Source organism: Balaenoptera physalus (genome assembly GCF_965194825.1).
Source record: "Balaenoptera physalus genome assembly, chromosome: 5".
Classification (NCBI taxonomy): Eukaryota; Metazoa; Chordata; class Mammalia; order Artiodactyla; family Balaenopteridae; genus Balaenoptera; species Balaenoptera physalus.
The window spans coordinates 8,580,652-8,590,440 of record NC_138884.1 but is presented as its reverse complement, the minus strand read 5'-3'; the positions used below and the strand labels follow the sequence as shown (position 1 = coordinate 8,590,440).

General features: G+C 41.5%; 2 protein-coding genes across 11 annotated transcripts in view; one reads left to right on the top strand and one right to left on the bottom strand.

Moving 5' to 3' along the window:
• The window catches only part of LOC309660803 (uncharacterized protein), a 576,745-nt gene that overhangs the window by 13,585 nt on the left and 553,371 nt on the right, over positions 1–9,789 (top strand). The gene's annotated exons all lie outside the window — the stretch shown is intronic.
• DMP1 (dentin matrix acidic phosphoprotein 1) overlaps positions 1–9,789 on the bottom strand; it is a 138,225-nt gene that overhangs the window by 51,795 nt on the left and 76,641 nt on the right. The window lies entirely within an intron of this gene.

Sequence of the window (9,789 nt, the reverse complement as noted above, 5' to 3'; positions counted from 1 at the left end):
TATGATTGTGATTGAATACAGTGCCATTTTTATTGAGTTAATTTGGCTGTATTTGTTATAGGCTAAGAGATCCCAACGTCTAGTAGCTAATGCAAGATAGAGGTTTGTTGCTGTTTCACATGTAAAAGTCCAGAGGTAGATGGTCCAAGGTTGATAGGGCATCTCTGCCATCCTCATTATGAACCTTCCATCCCTGGGTCTAAAATGGCTGCTTCGGAACCCTCCATCATGACTACACCCCAGTTAGTAAGAAGAAAGAAAGGAAAAGAAGTGTGCATTACCCATTTCTTTTACTGGTGTGACCTAGAACTGGCACACATCACTTCCGTTGTCATTCTGTTGTCAAGAATTTAGTCATAAGGGCACAGCTAGCTACAAGTGGATCTGGGAAATAAAGTCTCCAGCTGAAAAGCAGAGTGCCCAGCTATGACCCAGGAGTTTTAATATTAAAGAAAGAGGGACAGACTAGATATTGGTAGACAACTCAGGATCTCTTCTGCAATGACTAGCTATTCCTCAGTTATAACCAGCTCCCCATCCCTTTCGTTATTTTCAGTACGTCACCAAGTCCAAGTACAAATGAAATGAACTGGAGAACTGGAACTTTTGCCCTCACAGATGCTATTCAAATTACAACCCAAGGAATTTCAATACTGCTTCTATAGTCAAGAATCTGAAGTGCACCCTCTTCCTCTAATATCTTGAAAACATTCACTCATTTCTATTGATAAGTGATTGCACTTCAGTGATAAGCAAAGGAATATGGATAGCAAGGTGAAGGAAATTGCTTTTAAAAACTGTAAACAGAAGTCTGCTTAAGAGTAAAGTTTATGGGGTTTTTTTCCCAAACTTCTCACATTGTCTAGTAATATAGCAGTAGCAGCAGAAGCAACGGTGGCAGTAATAGTAGTAGTAGTAATCGTAGTGTTAAATAAGAGTAATAGAAGCTGCCTTTTATTGCACGCTTGTTATATGTCAGGTCCTTCCTAAGTTATTTGCTTATACCATTTTGTTGGATCTTCGTAAGCCTCCTCTGCAGTAAGTAATTTGCCTCTTGACAATGAAGCTGAAGCAAAGTAAGGTGAAGCATCTTGTCCCAAGTTGCACAGCAAGTAAGTAATGAAGCCAGAATTTTAATACTGATTCCTTTCCTCCAAGTTAATCCAGAGCCCAGGCTCAGAGCTGTGCTGCCTATCAGCCTCTCCATCCTGGAGAAGAACGCACACACTAATATGACCTTATCATCTTCTAATAACATTTCCATTCTGCTTTCTAATTCATTCAGGACAAACTGGGATATCAAGTTCAAACAGCTTCCCAAGGACGAACAGGTGGGTTTGTAACACTAGATCTGTTTTGTCTGATGAGTCATCTTTGTCTCGTGTCTGGTAAAGATGAAGTTGTTTTGTCTCACTGTGGCCCTGAGAGGTATTTAAGGTTATATCCAGAGATATCTTGAGTTTGTCATATTTGTCTGATGATAAAAATAGAGCCAGATGGCATGCTGCAGGTACGAATAGGAGGGTTGAGTGCAGAGAGGCGGAAGGTACGAGAGATCAAGTGTGTGGCGCATAGTTTCTCAGCCACACCATTGCAATGTTTTCCCTTTTCTCTCCTCTCCCTGTCACACACACATTCCTAAGATCCACTGGAAACAGTTGCCTAGCAGCGTCTATATCCAAGCCTTTTCCTGCACCTCAGATGCCCATCAGCAAGGTCAACCCTAGGAAAATTGATGAAGTGCAATACATATCACTGCTTCCCCCCATCTCTGTCTTCCTTCTGCACTTGTTTTGTGGTGTCTTCAAGCTGTCCTCTTGACGATCACAAATTCCTCATGAAGACTCCTGCCCTAACTACAACTGTCCCTGCTGTGTTTAACCAACTCATTCTTTTACTAATCAAACATGTAAGGAGTGGCTACTGTGAGCTGGGGACGGTTCTAGGCTCTTGAGATACATTACTGAGCAAAACAGACAAAAATCTCTGCCCTTGAGAAGCTTACATTCCAGCAGAGGCAGACAGAATATAAACACGTTGCATCATAAATGAGTAAATTACGTAGTCTGTTAGAAGATCATTACTATTGTGTAAAAATGGACAGAAGTTGAGGAGGGGAGAAGGAGAGAAGGATCAAGAGAGCTGAGGGGTGAAAGCAAAGGTGTGGTTTGCAATATTAAATAGAGCAGTCAGAAGAGGTCTCAGGGAAGAGAAGTTGCAGCAAGGATTTGAGGTTGTGAGGGAATGAGCCAAGTGGATAAAATAGAAAAGAACATTCCAGGCATAAGAAAGAACAAGTTCAAAGGCCCCGGGCCAGAGTGAGTCTGAAGGGTTTGGGGAGCAGCAAGGAGGCCAGCGCTCTGAAACAGAGTGAGAGGGTGAGGGGAGAGGAGTGGGAGGTGAGGTCAGCGAGACCAGGCTCGTCGTAGCCTCTGGGCTTTGCAGACCGATGCCAGGACTTTGGATGTGAAATGGGTGCAAATGGAAAGTAAATTACATTTTCTCTTGAATTTAATTGATCTAGACAGAATATTTCTCCTTTTTCAAGGAAACATATAAAAACCTAAGAAATAACATAATGGGAGGACCAATGACCTTCCCAACTCAGTCTTCTACATCCAAAGTGTTTCCAGCTTGCTGAGTGGAAGAGCCTTGTGCTAGATCCTAATCACTAAACTCCCCTTAAAAATCTTTTGACAACTTAAGTAGAAATGCATATAAGCTCACCTGAAAATATATTATTTTAGTTTGCATAACTCTGTGAGAAGATGTTCTGTATGTTGAAGCTGGAAGGTTCCAACCCTTCAAGCTTACCAGTTGGGTTCTACATTTGGGTAGCAGTCACTATTACCATGCCCCCCCCTATGTCCCCGTGAATCCAAGACCTCCATAAATTTAAAAAACAAGCAAACATAGTTTCTTCAAACAGCAATTTGACGATTTAGGTGTCTTAGACATTAGAATCCTAGTTTAAAGCCACAAAGTTCTCTTTTCAGCCCCAGGTTAATATTTAGGTGAAGTGATTCTTTTCTTTGGTTTTCATTTTTTAAGCTGATTGCTGTTTATCCATTACTTAAATAAGAAGGATGAGATGGGGTAAAATTAATAAACATTCAAGGGGAAATATTCATGTTAAGACGAAGAACAGTTTATTCATCTAAATTTGTCTTATAAGGACACTATATTTGTTCAGGAAAAAGTGCCCACAAGCTTCTTGGGTGAAGTGTGAGACCCCAAGGGAATGCTTGAGTAACAAAAGATAGTTGATGAAATAAGCAGAGAATTAAGGGAGAAGGGACGAGAGGCTGGAGCAAAGCTATCCTTCAGGAAGAGAAAGGAGCCAGGCAAGCCAGAGAAAAGGACAGAGAGCGAGGAAACGCTGTGGAACAGGACAGCCACGGAGAGACTGAGAAGAGCAAACAAGGCAGCTGTGGATTTTCCACGTGGATTTCTGCACTCTGTGTCTTGTGACCTTCTCTCTGTGACCCCACAAAGGGACAGCTGACATAGAGGTTATAAGCACGCCTAAATTATTTAAACTTTAAAAAACTAGGCCTGAAGCAATACAGCCACAAAATCTGGAGACATAGAATTCTCTCAATAAATACTAATAATTCTCGCACTTAGGGACTTTTAGTGCTTGAATGGTTTACGGTGCTTTATGGTCATTATGTCCTCCCAGTGAAGGAGGAAATGGGTACCTGTTATTAACCCTACGTTGCATATGATGACATCACCAAGGCAACAAGAAAGCAAATGGCTTGGAAAAGAAAGAGGAAAATGCTAACTATATTATCGGTAAGGGATTCTCGACCTCAGTACTACTAGCATTTTGGACAGGAAAATTCTTTGTTGGGATGTTGAGGGGTAGGGGATCCTATCCTGGGCATTATAGAATGTCTAGCAGCATCGCTGGCTGATGTTAAGTAGCACTCAGATGCCAGTAGCGCCTTCCTAGTCATGACAATCACAAATGTCTCCAGACTTTGCTAAATGCAAAATCCCCCCAGTGGAGATCGGTTGTCACAGGGTGACCCTGCTGTGCCATACATAATTCTTGGTTCATGCTCACCCTCAAAAAACAATCAAAAACAAAAAGGAGGCTGATGATATGCATGGAATTTTGAAAACTACAACTGATTAAAAAGTTAGCAGAAATAAAAAATAAATTTCAGAATTCTGATTAGATAGCATCCTAACGCCTTTGCAGTGACTATGTGGATATTTTGCATAGAAAAGAGACTATTTTATATAAATTGGTGTTTGTTGATGTGATCAAGAAATGTAAACCCCTTTGGAAAAAATTTATCAATTGCTGAAGGAACTGAAAGTCTGAATCTTTTATTCCCTTGGTCGAAAGGTGAGCTTATCCCTTCCCCTCTTCCTTTTAGTGAAATAAAGACATAATTTGAAAACACACCTACCCATTTGGCTCAATGGTTAAGTCTTGTCTGGCTGTAGTGTAAAAATAGACATTCCTCTGTCTGAACATGAAAATAGTACTTCCCCAACAAAAGCCAACATCTTAGAGCTGCAAAAGATGTTTACTTTTATATAAAAGCCTTTTCCTCTGGTGTTTATCTTGGGATAGTGTAGGTGTTCTAGCAGAGGTAAGCAGGTATATAAGGCTCAGAGACAAACCTATAGGCGCATGCTTCCTGCAGCAGGTGAGAAAGTTGTGATGGTCACTATTTTCTACGTGTCAGGTTGAGAATATATGCTGGTATAATGGATATCCTCCCCTTTCAAAAAGTTGTAGATGTATTAAAATAATAATCATGATCGTAACTAACTGTCTAATCTTTGTGGAACACTTTATATTCATTCATTCAACAAACAGTTATTAAAGACTTCCATGCACATTTCAGGCCACACTGTTTCTCACTCTGCCATTGTAGGGTAGAATCAGCCATAGTCAAGACATTGAAAAACAAATCTGGTTGTGTTCCAATAAAACTTTATTGACAAAAACAGGGGGTCATAGTTTGTTGACCCCTGAAATAGGGTAAAAGGAATCAGAGTTCAAGGGAGCCATCAATTTTAAACAGGATGATCAAGGTGAGCCTCATTGAGAAGGTAGCATTCAATGAAAAACTAGAAGGAGGTGAACAAGTCAGACATCTGATCATATAGAGGAAGGGCATTCCAGGCAGAGGGAGTAGCCAGTGCCAAAGTCCTGTGGCAGCAACGTGTCTGGTGTGTTTAGAAGCTCAGGAAGGAGCTCCGTCTGGTTAAGACAGAATGAGTGAGTTACTCTATTTGTAACCACTTTCAGCTTGTATCTCCAATTCTTTTTCCTCTTTCTTCCCTGGTTCCCCCCTCTGTTAAATGAAACGTGTTTTACTACAATAAGTAAGGGCTCAGGAACAGGTCTTTCCTGACCTAGGAAAGGTAAGTAGCTTTGATACATGCTTTGTTTTCTTCCCATTAAGGCCTTATTTCAACTCAATCCTGAGAACAGGGGCGAGAGAAGAAGACAAGAACACCAAACCACAGAGGTTTCCTCTAGGAATCTTTTACCAATGCACTCTAATCCTCAGCACAGCTGTCATAATGAAGGCTTATAATCAAAAAGGAACTATAAAATACTGCCTTCTTATTCACTTGGCCTGTTTATTCCTGTGTGTCTGTAAGAGGCCACTGATGGTAATAGTTTACGGAACCAGAAGACAGGGCTATTATTTCTAAATTGTATATAAACCTATCTTCTAGGAAGAACTCTCTAATTCTTGATCCTGATGTGCTGCAAAGGAGGAATCCCGTGAGCCTCCAAATGCCATTGGAGCAAAGCCAATCTGTGTTCTCAAGTCCACGGGCTCACCCAGAGTGGGCCTGTACACCTGTGTCGGTGAGTGACACCCCACGTACGTGAGCAAGGCTTGGTGGAGGTGATACATGTGTGAAATCATTTTTCATGTAATCTCTGATGGAGGCAGCTTGTAATGTAGTGTAAGTATTGGAATAATAACTTTTCATGTATTCCCCATCTTGTTCCACAAAAACATGTTTATTATGAAAGAATAACGTAGACAAGAGACAGAGGGTGAAACAAAAGCCTGGGTAAGGCTGCCCAAAGCTCGGTGCCCTGTCAAGCCTTGCCCCATCCCTTCCCCACCTGTACCTACACTTCCGCCCTCCTGGAATTCCTCTTGCAGTTGCCAGAATGCACGGTGCTGTCCCCTTCTGGTGAGGAATGCCAGTGCCCCACCCCTGCTACTCAGGTCACTCCTACCCAACCTTGGGTCCAAAGGGCACTTTTTCAAATTAAGTCCAGTCCTCCTGTTATGTGTCTCAAGCTATGAAGCTTCCTTTCCTTCATAGCGCTTTTCAGTTTGCAGTTTACACATTCACCTGACTAAATAATGAATATCTGTATCCTCCACTAAACTGGAGGCTTCATGAGGACAGAAATCCTCTCCTTGTCCTCCCCATCAGAGCCAGCAGTGCCTGGCATAGAACGGGCACTTCATAAATATTTGTTGAATAAAAGAAGTCTCCCAGCAGTCAAAGGAAAGAGAGAAGCATGATACTTTAAGACATTTCCAAAGTTAATGAGTAAGAGCAAACAAGTTTTCCAAGCAAAGCACAGCTTTTCCTGTGTTCTGAGTTTTGAGCAGATTTTCTCCCATAGGTTCTCATAAACAGAACATTGTGTGAATTTGTAGATAATACCTTTATGTTGATATAATAATTCATTTTAAAGAGCTGCCTCTTAAAGCATCCCTCAGTACAGGCCTATGACAACACGCCAAATCCCAATTCAATATAAATAATTCTTAAAGGGGAAGAACAAGGCGATCCATGAGTACAGTTTCCTCAGGGTTCTGGTTTAATGCAAAGGTAAAATCACGTTAGTGAAATTGAGGGAGAGGGATGGCCTGCCCTTCAGGCCCTCCTCCCTTAAATATTTTCTCCAATTAGGATTAAGGTCTGATCGGACAGCTGAGAGTTGAAGGTTATATTCCATGTGAACGTATAAAGGGCAAACCCACACTCATTCTTTGGCAATCATCTGGAAGGAGTATGGTTATTCAATGGACTGTTGTTCAGGATGGAGCGTGAGTTCAGCCGGAGACTGATTCATCAGTTCCATTCATCTGTGGAAGATGACCAGGGTTCATACTCCCCTCTTGTGGCCACTTGCAAGTTTACTGGCTTTCAAGTATACTACAGGAGCTCAGTAAGGCAAGTGAGAAATCAAATTCCTTTAGGTAACCTTGGAATCACTCCTTCTTCAGTCATTCTAGAACGTCAGACCAATTTTTTTTTTTAATTGGCAGGACGTTTAACAGCATCTTAAAACAATGGTCAATAGACTTTGTATTAAATCTTTAGTAATCAGTGTTTTAAAATGTTTTAAAAGCTCAACATTTGGGGCTGCCCATGTGGCACAGTGGATCCGCCTGCCAATACAGGGGACACGGGTTCAATCCCTGGTCCAGGAAGATCCCACATGCCGCAGAGCAACTAAGCCCGTGCACCACAACTACTGAGCCTGCGCTCTAGAGCCTGTGAGCCACAACTACTGAGCCTGCGCTCTAGAGCCCGTGAGCCACAACTACTGAGCCTGCGTGCCTAGAGCCCCTGTTCTGCAACAAGAGAAGCCACCGCAATGAGAAGCCCACGCACCGCAATGAAGAATAGCTCCCACTTGCCACAACTAGAGAAAGCCCGCGTGTGGCAACAAAGCCCCAAAGCAGCCAAAAATAAATAAACAAAAAATTTAAAAAAAAAAAAGCAAAAAAAAGCTCAACATTCGAGCTAAAGCTGGTGGAGAGTTTGATGCAAATACATTAGAGGTCTGGTCATTCCTTACACATTACCCTTCCTTAATTATATTTGCCTTACCTCAATTTAGTCCCCCTCAAGTAGCACATCAGTAGATGTGGAATTTGGGGGGAGTGTGGGAAGGAATGATCTGGTGGATGAAGCAATCAATAGAGTTACAAATGCTCACATTACAGATGTTTATTAAGTACCTGCCTCACAGAGAATCAAGGTTATGTAAAATATAATCCCTGCCTTAAAATACTACCAGGTAGGGGAGAAGGGGACCTGAATACATATAACTATATTACATGATAAAAAGCAATAAATTCTAAAGAAAAAATTAAATTAATATGCTGTTCCCTCTGACACAGGGCAAAGCCAGAGATGGGGAGTGTAGGGGACAGTAACGCGCTGCTTCTTCTGAACCAACACGTTCCAGTGCAGGACAAATATGGACAGAGTGGTTACTCTGCATCAGGAGTTCTAAGCACCTTATCAAAAATAGTGTGCGATTCACTTCACACCCATCAGGATGGCTAATGGCAAAAAGAAAATAACAAGTGTTTGCAAGGATGTGGGGAAACTGGAATCCTTGCGTCCTATTGTTGAGAACGTAAAGTGGTAGAGCAACTGTGGAAAACAGTATGACCATTCCATTCGTCCAAAAAATTAAAATAGAATTACCATGTCATCCAGCAATTCCACTTCCGAGTATATTACCAAAATGATTGAAAGCAGGGACTCAAAGAGATAGTTGTATACCCATGTTCATAGCAGCAAAAACAAGCAATAACGAAAGTGTATTGAATAGAAACAACACAAGTGTCCATTGACAGATGCATAGATAAGCAAAGTGTGGAATATACATACAACAGAATATTATCCAGCCTTAAAAGGAAGGAAATTCTGACATATGCTCTGACATGGATGAACCTTGAGGGCTTTAGGCTAAGTGAAATAAGCCAGTCACAAAAAGAACACCAATACTGTGCATTTCCACTCATATGAGGTACTTAGAGTAGTCAAAATTGTACAGACAGAAGCAGAATGGTAGTTCCAGGACTTTGAGGGATGAGAGGGAATGGGAGGTTATTGTTGATTGGGTATAGAGTTTTAATTTTACATGGTGAAGAGTGATAGAGATGGATGGTGGCAATAGTTGCACAACATGATGAATGTATTTAATATCACTGGACACTTGAACATGGTTAAGATGGTAAACTTTACCTTATGTGTATTTTACCACAATTAAAAATTCTTTTAAAAAATATGCTATTGGGACTTCCCTGGTGGTCCATGGGTAAAGAATCCGCCTTTCAATGCAGGGGATGCAGGTTCAATCCCTGGTCGGGGAAATAAGATCCTGCATACCGCAGGGCAACTAAGCCCACGTGCCACAACTACTGAGCTCTCGCACCTCAACGAGAGAGCCCACATGCCGCAAACTACAGAGACCATACACTCTGGAGCCCACACGCCACAACTAGAGAGAAGCCAGAGCGCTGCAACTAGAGGAAAACCCGAGCAGACAGCGCGCCATAACAAAAAGATCCCGCATGCCTCAACAAAGATCCCGTGTGCCGCAACTAAGACCCAGTGCAGCCAAAAAAAAAAAATAATAAGGAAAATAAATAAATTAAATTAATAAATATTTTTTAAAAATATGCTATTGAAGTTCAGAGAAAGAATAACTTCTTATCAGAGGTAGCAGAGAAGGCTTCTTGGAAAGGAAGGATCTATTTGGACCTTGAAAGATTGGTAGGATTTAAGCATGAAGGTTTCAGGTAGAGGAAGCCACCTACGCAAAAGGATAGAGGCAGAAAATTACAGAGCAAGGAACAGAGATGACATTCAGTGAAGTGAATGGAAGATAGTACATACTGTGGCAGACATCTTTCCATGCCTGGCTCATGTGTTTAGATGAGACTTTGAAGGCAGTGAGAAGCTATTGAAAGCTTCTAAGTGGGATAGTGACATGATGTGAGTTACACTGTGAAAGGATGAATTTTCTTTTTAATA